Below are 12,105 nucleotides of genomic sequence, written 5' to 3'. Positions count from 1 at the left end.
TTTTCACTTTTTGTTCCAAAAAAAGCGAAACACACCATAGATGCACCAAACGTTTTATTCCGTTTTTTTGTTCCCATAGAACCATAGAACAAAAAAACTCCAGAAACATTTTTTTAAAACGTTACCAAACGCAGCCTTAAATCTTTAAACTAAATCAATAAGGCACTTTGCAACCCCGTGACGTGCGAAAGAAGCCATTTCTGTCTTGACTATATTTTGTGTCAATTATTTTTCATCTTTGATCTATTATTCTTAGCTTGACTATATATTCAATATTCCTAGAGTTCCAATAATCCCAATGAAGTTTAAAAACAAATATATACATTTCTATAGTTTCGTCCATTGCTTCATTAATTATTCGGTTCACTTCAGTTAGGCTCTATAGGCCTCATAGGTTAGGTATGGACACATTTTATATTCAGCTTGTCAGTTATCAGCCCATAATTGCGGTCAAGTTAAAGGGGCTAATATCGGTATTTAAATAAGCTAATCGGACTATAAACAGACCGTGAATGCACTATAAACAGTTGGTCCCAACTGATTACTGATATCGGTCAGTCCCGATCGGGCTCTTATTGGTCTACAACCAAGCACCGTGAATGCCTGAATAACAATCGGTCTAGTACCAGACCATTTACTAATTGGTCGGGCTGAATTCATGCCTTAACCAGTCAGTTCTGGTCACACCTACAGGTGTGGGGCCAGATTTTGACACCCCTAGTGCCAGGATTTCATGGTCTGTGCACACTTCATAGTTTTGCTAAGGTATTATGCGGTTATATCATCTGCCACTTGATATAGCTTGGTTGGAGATGGATTTTGTGTGTAGGTAGATTGTAGATCTCAATATTCTTTACTTACATGTTAAGTTTCAATCCAAATGGATTTTGATGATTAATTAAAATGGGACTATTGCAAGAGTTCATGTCTGCATGGATATGAATGGAAAGGTAAAGCCACGTGAGAAGATAAATTATTGAATTTTAAGATGAAAATTGACATATAACAATCAAGACCATTCCCTAGAATATTCAACAATCAAAATTTCCAAATCAAGTTTTGACATGGCATAAGTAAATATGAATAATATTGCTTGGTCTAAAGAGACCATGAAACTCCTAAAGAATGGTATCAAGTTACAAAGATTCCATAATATTGCCTTGTGTTCTCATCCTGATTTTTTCTCATTTGCAAAGTTGGAATGACTTAGTTGATGAAATTCTAATGACCAAACTTGTCAGTTTTAGCAGAGTTATATCCAAATGGAATCGTTCTGTTTTTTGTCACAGGGATAACCTTAAAAGATTTCCTTTTCTTGAAAGCCTTCTCTCTTGAAAATAACACCCTACCCTTCCTTTCCCCGAGGCTATTCGTGAGAATTCCTCCCTTATTCATTGGATTTTGGAAGCAAAAGAAAAAATTTGGTTCCAAAAGTGTAGGCACTTTTGTGCTTGGGAGACAGATTCAGGAAAACATTATTATTGCGCAGGGCATTTTTCAATTTTAAACCACAAGAAAGGTAAACTGGGGTATGTTGCAATTGAATTGGATATGGCCAAGGCCTATGACAGATTTGAATAGGGTTTTCTTCAAGCTGTATTTGAATGTCCGGGTTTTGGTAATCATTCGGTTGATTTCATTTGTTATCTTTTAAGTTCCACTTCTTTCTCTGTAAAATTCATGGATTGACTTTTGAATTCTTTCAACCTTCATGTGGGATTAGACAATGATGTCCTCTTACTTAGTTTCTTTTCATCCTTGCTATGGAAGCTCTTTCTCATCTTCTTCTTATTTATAGGGATTTAAATATGTTTCACCGTATTAAAGTTGCACGACATGCACTTAAATTCTTTCACTTGTTTTTTGCTGATGATACTTTCTATTATGTTAGGCCTCATCTAATGACATCTCACCATCAAATGTGTTATAGACTTAATTTTGGAATTATCAGGGTAATTCATTAATTTTAATAAAAGTGCAATTGTCTTTAGTAAAATTGTTCCCCATTTGATCAGACCCATCTTTGCTCTATATTGGATATTAAAGAGATGTCAAGAGATTCTACATATCTTGTTACCAACTTATTTCAACCCCGCTCCAATGTTAATGGTTTCAATCACATTGTTAAAAGGGTTGATGATAGGCTTGCACTTCAGAGAGCTAACCATCTTTCTTTTGCTGGTAGAACGGTTTAATCCATATCTCTTCCTACCTTATGTCTTATTTTGCCTCCCCTAACCGAATCTACAGAAAACAACTGGGCTCTATTTACTTACATTTCTAGAATGGTGACAATGTCTAAACTTAAAAATCCCACCTTATTGGTTGGAACACTATTTGTTCTCCTAAATCATGTGGACGACTGGAGCTAAGAAAAATAGCCATACAAAATCAAGCTATATTGCTTAAACTTGGGTGGCGTCTCATTTATGATGACACCTCTATTTGGTCTCAAGTTTTAGAAGCTTTTTTACTTCCAGAATAAATCTATTTTCAACCACTCTACCTTGAAAGAAAGAGGATCTATTTTTTGGAACAGTAATGCTGGCATATTTCCCAACCTAAAAAAAAAAAAAAGAGAGAGAGATGCAAGACTGTACTTTGGGCTAATCCATGGATTCCTCAATTTTGGATTCTACCTTACCTAACCGCCAAATTAACTGCAAATTTTTTTAGTTCTATCAATACTACTAACTCTCTTGGAATTTCAAATAGGTACTTAAGCTCTTCTCTGCTCACAATGGTCGCATATCTTCTGGATCCTAAATGTAAGTTATTTTTCTGGAAACTTATTATAGACAATGTCCCAACTAAGATAGATATTGATCTTACTTATGGGTTATGTTAGTCTCGTTGTAAATCCATTTGGCATGTTTTTATGTCTTGCAAGTTCACCAAATGGATTTAGACTGTGAGTTTATCGGGGTTAAGAACTAAGAACTTGACCAATAATTCTTTTCCATCCCTAATTTTGTACTTATTTAACTCGAATCTTATTCCTAGTCAAAGATATAAGATTTTTTAGTATTTTCACCATCTCATGTTACTTTATATTGACTCACAAAAAATCATGTACTCCACTCTAAGGTCAAACCCAACCCTTTTATTATTTTATCCATTAGCTGTTGGGTTTCTTAATCTTCTCCACCCGTTGTTAATCTAAATTTCCCTCAAAAATATCCCTTATTAGAAAACATGCCTATATATATTAATCTCATCCTCCCCTTTGTTGATTTCCTTTTCTTATTTGCACACGTGCTTCTAATAATGCTTGTAATGTTTCAGGTTGGGCTTATGGTACTCTCTTTAGGGGGAATTTTGTTATAATTTTTGCAAACTATATGATGATAGGAATTAATATTGAGGCATATACCAGAAGCCTTCCTCATGGTCTGAAGTAGGCAAAAGAGGATGGATGGGACGTGACACGTGAGCACAACCTGGTTTTGAATTCCCTACACAATTATTTTTTGATAAAAATTCTCTGCACAATTCAATTGCCAATAGATATTCCAAATTTCGAGAGGGAAAACATATTCAGAAATCTCATTGGGTAGAGAATTTACTGACAAAGTTTATTTATGTTAGATGCTTTATAGGATTATGGAGTGGAATTAGATTCTGATGCCCACATCTCCTGGACTTCTTCATGTCATAATTGTTGGGAATTCTAGTGATTTTATATTATAAAGATTAAGATCAACTTCTTTTTGACAAGAAAAGAGATACTCCATTAAGTCTTTGATCTATCACTTACTTTGATTGAATGAGTATGGCAAATATGAGTTTTAGGGAATAGGGAGGGTATAGAAACGCAACCCTAAAACGATGCAAAAGATAATGGAAAAACAAATAAACAAGCAATGCACACAGATTTACAAGGTTCAGCAAGATTACCTACATCCCCGGTGATATGAGATCCTGCTTCACTATCAATGAAGAATAGGGTTATAGCGCTCGTCCGTCACACCTCTTAGTATTGCTTGCATTACAGAGAATAAACCATTGCTACAAATATATAACAAAAAACCCTAATCTGGAAAGTACACAATTGTGAGGCGCTGTACCAGTACTCCCTGGATTAAACTATGACAGAATACAAGACATCGTACACCAGCAATCTCTATCTTGGCTTGAATTCTGTCGAGTCTTCTATAAAGATAACCTGTAGACGTCTTCATCCCGTACCTCATCAGAGGTACAAACCGGTACCTATCTGACGCGTCCCTCATCTTCAACAATGAGTAATATTAATCAAGTCCAAACAAGACTCGAACTTCTCTGTAGTAACTGGCTTGGTAAACATATCTGCATGATTGAGATCTGTATGAATTTTTCTCAAGTAAATATTACTTTCTGACACAAGCTTCCTGATCTTATGAAATCTCACATCAATATGCTTTGTCCTTGCATGAAATACCTAATTCTTTACAAGATGTATGGCACTCTGACTATCACAATGTAACATTATACCTCCTTGCTCCAACCTCAACCCCCGAACCAGTCCAGCCAACCAAACTCCTTCCTTGGTAGCCTTAACTACTGCCATGTACTCTGCCTCTGTAGTGGACAATGCAACTATAGACTGAAGCATCGCCCTCCATGATATAGGTCCATCAGCCATTGTAAATACATACCTTGTAGTATACCTCCTCTTGTCTAAACCACCAACATAGTCAGAATCAACATAATCTGCCAATTCTATGGAGCTTCCATTGCCACTGAATATAACACCTATATCTTTAGTCTTACTCAAATGTCTGAAGATCCACTTAATTACATTCCAATGCTCCTTCCCTGGATTACTCATGTATCTGCTAACAACACTGATTGCATGAGACAAATCTGGCCTGCTACAAACCATAGCATACATGAAATTCCCAATTGTGCTAGCATAAGGGACCTAAGACATATGCTACACCTCCTCATATGTTATAGGGCATTCCCTTTTAGATAACTTGAAGTTGCTAGCTAGCGGAGTGCTAACCGGCTTAGCCTTTTCCATGTTGAAATGCTCTAGTACATTTTCAATATACCTCTTTTGAGAAGCAAAGGTATTCAATATACCTTTTCAATATACCCTTTTACACCCAATGATTTTTCTTCCCTTGGGTTTTTCCACAATCTCCCAAGTCTTGTTCTTCTGTAGAGACTCAATTTCCTCCATCATAGCTGTCATCCATTTATCATGTTGTGCATCACTCAAAGCATCATGGTAGGAATATGGATCACATATACCTACAATGAGGGCATAGACAACCATGTCATCAACCCTGTATCTCACAGGTGCTTTATGAGTACGCCTCCCTTTACCCTTTGCCACAGTATAGGGAACTTCTACTGCTTCCTGTTGTCCTAATAAGTCACTCGATGATTCATTCTCTCTTGTTGTTTCTGACTCACCTAACTCCACCTGCATTGTAGAACCTTCTTTATTTTCATCAACTGCTTGTGAATTACAATTTGACTTCACCATATGAGACTCATTAAACACAACATCCCTGCTGACCACAACTTTCTGTGAACTTGGATCCCACAACTTGAATCACTTTACGCCTTTCTTAAAACCAAGAAATATATATTGCTTAGACTTTGAATCTAACTTTGAACTATGCTCACTCTCAACATGTGCATAGACTAGACAACCAAATATTTTTAGAATAGAATAACCTACTGATTTTTCTATCCATACCTCTTCGGGAATTTTACAATCAATTGCCTTTGATGGAGACCTGTTGATGATGAAACATACTATATTCATTGCTTCTGCCCAAAATCTCTTGCTTTACTTTGCATTCAGCCTCATACTCCAAGCTCTTTCTAGAAGTATTATGTTCATCCTTTTAACTACACTATTTTGCTGTAGTTTCTTTAGAACCGTGAAGTGACGTGTAATCCCTTCAGCTTTACACAATTTTAGAAACGACTTGTACGTGTACTCCCCTCTATTATCTGTTCTCAAGTGCTTAATTTTATTTTCTATCTTCATTTCTACCTCAACCTTCCATTCCTTAAATTTAGTGAACACCTCACTTTTATACTTCATGAAGTAAATCCAGATTTTCCTTGAGTAATCATCAACAAATGTCACGAAGTATTCTATCCTACCTTTAGATTTATTTTTGAAGGACCCCAGACATCGTTGTGTTCATAATTAAACACCCCTTTACTTTTATGTGTTGTAGTTTTGAAACTAACATTGCATTGTTTTCTGAACACACAATACTTGTAGAAGTTCAGTTTACAAGTTTTCACTTCCTTTAATAGTTTTCTTTTATGAAGCTCCATCAATCATCTTTCTCCTATATGCCCTAACTGCATATGCCACAGATAGGTATCATCTATATCAGATCCTGCATCTATAGTCATAAATGATCCTCCTGTAACAATGCTTCCTATGAGTCTGTATAGGTTTTCTGTTAGTTGTCTCTTCATGACAACGATAACACCATTAATAACTTTGAGAACTCCACCTTCTGCTATCTACTTGTAACCATTTGAGTCAAGTGCCCCCAAAGATACTAAGTTTTTTCTTAATTCTGGTATATGTCTCATATCTTCTAAAGTTCTTACTATCCCATCAAACATCTTAATTTTGATAATGCCTATCCCAATGGTCTTGCACACAGCATCATTCCCTATTAGGACAGACCCACAATTATATGGTTGATATATATCAAACTAATCCTTATGTGGATATATGTGATATGAACATCTAGAATCTAAAATCCAAGAATCATAAGGTTGATTCTTACCTGAAGATATAGAGAGTACATCTCTATTTGAACTGTCAACCATGCTAGTTTCCTCAGGTGCCTTATCTCCACCTTTCTTCTTTAAGTCTACCTTCCTCTTCAAGCACTCGCTCTTCAGATGACCTTTCTTCTTGTAATAGTAATAAGAGACCTTTGTTTTTGCCCCTTTTGATTTCGATCGACTCTTCCCAGATCCCTTCTAATTTGATCTCCTTCTTTCTTGCTCCTTTTCACCTCCGAAAAGACCTCCTTGAGATTTCGTACTACTGACCTTCTTCCTTGTAACATTGGACATGAGGGCACTCGTGACTTCATCCATCTTAAAGGTCTCCTTCCTGTACAAGGGAGTCGTTACCAGGTGATTATATGATTCTAGGAGCAATGGCAGCAATAATAACGTCTTGTCTTTATCCTCGATCTTAACCTCTAGGTTTACAAGTTTTCTTATGATTTAATTGAACATGTTATGATGCTCTAATAGATCTGTACATTCCTCTATCTGTAGAGAATACAATTACTTCTTCACAAATAATTTATTCGTTAAGGATTTCGTCATGTAGATGCTTTCAAGTTTAACCCATAATTGCGGTGCAGATTCGATACCCACAATATATTGTAGGACATCATTAGAAAGATTCAATCAAATAACACTTACCGCTTTTTTCTCCATCTCTTCCCAGTCTTCATCAGTAATTTTTGCAGGCTTCTTCAACTTCCCCAACAATATTTTCGTCAAACCTTGTTGTATCAAAAGATCCTTCTTTCTTTAATGCCAGAGGGTGAAATTGTTCTTCCCATTGAACCGCTCGATATCATACTTGACATTCGATCCCTTTCCTGCCATCGTGATAGTAAACCCTAAAAAACAAAAACCTAAAGCTCTGATACCAATTTGTAGAAACGTAACCCTGAAATGATGCAAAAGATAATGAAAAAACAAATAAGTAAGCAATGCACATAGATTTACGAGGTTCGGTAAGATTGCCTACGTCCTCGGTAAGATGAGATCCTGCTTCACTATCAATAGAGAATAGGATTACAGCGTTCGTCCCTCACACCTCTCAGTATTGTTTGCATTACAGAGAAAGAAACCATCACTATAAATATATAGTGAAAAACCATAATCCAAAAAGTACACAATTGCGAGGCTCTACACCAGTACTCCTTAGATTAAATTATGACAGAATACAAGACATCGTACACCAACAGAGGGTATAATAGTCATTTTAACTCTTCATTTAATATTGACTGACGGTAGGGGGTTAGAGTCTAATTTGGTGAAACAGATGGGGTGTTCTTATAATAGTGACATTCTCTAGGGGGTGGCGTTGTAAATTACCCTATGCATAAATGACAAAATGAAAATATGAATATGAAAACGACTACATATGACTAAGTCAGACTGCCTACGCACCCTAAATCAGGATCAAGTCATTCGTAGTTCCACACCACTACTCTCGAACAGGAAATGAAAAAGATAACAAAAAATATAAAGGAGATGGATGGCATATAAAAACTCACGACAAAGTGGAAGGTTGGTGATGCCGCAATGTTGGGAAGCTGATCCTTCACAGGATGTGGTTGCAACTCGCCTTATTTGGTTGCCAGAGCTGCACCTTCTACTCCTCTTCCTCCCAGCGTGATCTTCCTTCCTCATTGCTAACTCCTTCTCTTAAAAACCCAGCAATCGATGAATCTCTCCACACTGGAAGATACATATCATAAAGATCATCGGATCTTCTTTTTCCCCTTTCTCTCACTTGGACAAATCTTTGATTGGGTTAAAGAAAAAAGGAATCAGTGGCTTATGTTGCTTGTAGTTTGAACCTTAGGAGTTTCTTTTGGTCGTTTGGGTTGATAGCTTCCGATTGAGAGCTTTCTACCTATCGTTCCATCTCTTTCTTTGGATTTTGGGCTTATACCCATGTTTGTGTGTTGCTGTATAAAATGGTCTATTCACGGCCCTTGAAAGGTAGTTTGAACATTAAAATTTTTTTTCCTAACTATGATGTCATCGTTAAACGGTAAATGACTAATGAACAAGGGATAGTTGTAATAAATCTAAAATGCAAAGGGTGTCAAAGTAAACTTTTCAAATCTTTGGAGTGTCAAACAATCTGACCATAGTACAAGGGGTGTCCACAATAATTAATCCAAATAAAAATGATACTAAAAGAGCCTGAAGAAATCAATCATACAATGGGGTTTGATAGAAATTAGTTTAAAAAAAAAAAAGTGTAACTTAAACATACATACTTTTGATTACCAAAATGAACGTACCCAATACACGAGATTCCCATCACTGCAGGGTCTAGAGAGGGTAAAATGTACGAAGTCTTACCCCTACTTCGTAATGGTGCAACCTTACTTTTGATAAAAGTTTACCTTTCAGGGGGAATAAAAAATAAATAAAAAATAAGGAAATTTGAGTAAATATAGTGTGAGTATGGCATAGTGAGAAATTTTCCCTATTAAATAAGGCCGATGGACAAAAAGTTCACAAAATATCATTTTGATTAGGATTAATCAAAGGCCCTATAATACGGATTTATGATAGGTTTATGCTGGTCTTTGATAAATCCAACCGGAATTAGGGTTGGATTTGGATTATATTAAGGTCAATTGGTAAGCCCTCGGTTAATCAAAGTCATTGGATCAGTCAAGGCCGATATCAATTTGATACCCATCTAGATCAGTCTGAATCAGACTATATCGGACAGATTTACCCTTGATATTTAATAAAAAATAGTATTTATTATGTTATTACCCTTGGGCTTTACTAGCATCGGGATTCGATCAATCTGATAAAACCATACTCCTAATCCAATATTAGCATCATTTTTAAATCATAGACTTGGGTTTTCCTAATTGATTAACATCTTAGGTCTAGATTAAGAGTGTCTATCAGTTTGGCTTGGATCGGCCCGATTCAAGATACAATATGTACAAATCGAAATTGAATCAAAATCAAAAAAATTTTTATAACCTCAAACCGCAAGAGATATCAAATAAGTTTAGTTTTGTTTGATTTCCATTTGGTTTTCTAAATTCGATTTCAATTCTTACTTGGCTCAAATTTCATTTAAGTGAAATAACTGGTAGGGGATAAAAAAATTTATCTGCGAGAGGCCCCTATCCCACAAACACAGGGGTGCACAATGACTATCATACCCCTCTTAGAAGAATATGCCTTTGTGTGTGGGCGCAGGGGCCTCGTGGACAAAAAACACTGCCCCAACTTGTAGATACAAATAAAGGTGTGATATTTATTTTTATGGTAAACAAGTTGTGAAGTTTACATCCTTATGAAGATTCAGGTCCACATGTCAAATGACTCAAATCTTGTACCTTTCAATCCCTTTTACATGCCAAAGTCCAATTAAAGCCCATTACATTTCTATTAAACCTTGTAAAGACAATACTCTTAATATACACATTTTCAAATATATATATATATATATATACTCCTTAGCTGATCAGTACTTCATCAGTTATTGAAATACTTAAACCCTCTGAAATGAGTAGATGTGTAGAATGCATAACAAAAGTGAGGAAAATCGATAATCGAAGCCAGATACGGAAGCGACTAAGTGAAAATTGAAATATTTTAGCCTCTTAGGATTTAATATAATTTAGGTTCAATTTATACTGATTATATTTTATTCATTTGAGTTTAAATGAATGATTATTTAGTCCAAAATCAAAACCAAACTACCAAATCAAATAAAATTTTCACTTTCTAATACCAAACCGAACAGAGCTTTTTCAGTTCGATTGGACTCTGTTAGTCTAGATTGGGTACTTTGCTCTCATTATTCATATCAATCCATCTCAACTTGATCCCTCTAATGCATGGGAGCCTCATGATTGATTTCATCTCGTTAAATAGTTTTGTGTTTTCTTGGCTTGGCTTGGTGCTTAAAATTTTGTTTCATTCTCCATCAGGGATTTTTTTTTAATCCTTTCTTTCTGTGGTAAGCTGGAAGCATGGATTTAGGGGATGGTATTGTTAAGTTGGGTTTCCCACCTTGTGGTGGATGGCCCAACTATGTTTACCTTCTTTAGGTGAAACCCATCTTTGTTTGATGCCCATTAGGAGGGCATTTTTGTCACAAGAATATTGATGAGGATTTACTCATTTAACCTTGTTCATATAATAGGGTTTAAGTAAAAGCAAAAGAAAGAGAGAGAGAGAGAGAGAGAGAGAGAGAGAGAGAGAGAGAGTGGCTATTTAGAAAAACTTGGAGAAGAAGAAAAAGAAAAGGAGCAAAAAAATTCTAGGTTAGAGAATAGTTCGCATTCATCTTGAAGAGCATAATCGGATAGTCATCCATGGTCCGATTGAGCTGATTTTTTGATAGAAGCTTCGCAATACACTGATCTTTATTCTGTATGGTGTGATTGTCATTTGGAATTTTATAACTCAGTCATCCAGCAACGCTTTCGTTGCCCATGTTTTGGTGAGATCTCTTCAATTTCTTCCTCTTTCTTTTGAGATTTCATCTTGTTGATGATGTATGCTAAAGATATGTTATTCTTGATATTTTGAATGGTTGTATGCCTCTAATTTCAGTTAGAAAAGACTCTTGTCTATGATCATTATTTAGAGATAATGGATTTTTAGTTGACTACGGTCCTGTGATTTTTACTCCTCTCATTGGTCTCATTGGGGAGGTTTTCCACGTTAAATTATTGATGTTGATGCATTGTGTTTGTGTCTATGGTGGATTTGTTCACTGATTTATGCATTTAGTTGCTTTCTTGGGAGCTTAGTTATTGCACGCATTGTGTTTGATAAATTACTCCATTAAACTCTACTTGTTTGTTTCCTATTAGGTTCACCCAAGAGGGGAAGAATTTGTTCCGCGCTTTTGTTAACCGGGTACATCTCTTGGTTAGTCCCTTTTCTTCCCCATCAAAGTGGTATCAGAGCAAGATTATTTACTAAGTTACTTTGAATGGTTCAAACTATCATGTTTGGAAAGGAAAGATAGAAGACCTTCTTTATGCGAAAGATTATTATCTACTAGTTTTTAATACCAGAAACTCGTAAATGAAACCAACGAGGAATGGAATATTTTTTTATCGACAAGTGTGTGGATATATTAGACAATAGGAGGATGATAATGTCACACCCCGTTCACACTGAACCGGGCCAGTGACCGAGTTAACACCGGTTAACCCAAACCTGCCAGGATCATCAAATACTGTATTCCACCACATTATACGCACAACTAATATAAACTCATCAGATCAGCGGAAGACTAAGTTTTACCTGTGAATAATCCCATAATACTTGATACCCGGATAGTGATACAATAATTATATACATTTGGGCCCGAAGGCATGA

The sequence above is a fragment of the Macadamia integrifolia genome, unplaced genomic scaffold (genome assembly GCF_013358625.1).
Source record: "Macadamia integrifolia cultivar HAES 741 unplaced genomic scaffold, SCU_Mint_v3 scaffold1363, whole genome shotgun sequence".
Classification (NCBI taxonomy): Eukaryota; Viridiplantae; Streptophyta; class Magnoliopsida; order Proteales; family Proteaceae; genus Macadamia; species Macadamia integrifolia.
This window is presented reverse-complemented; position numbering follows the sequence as displayed.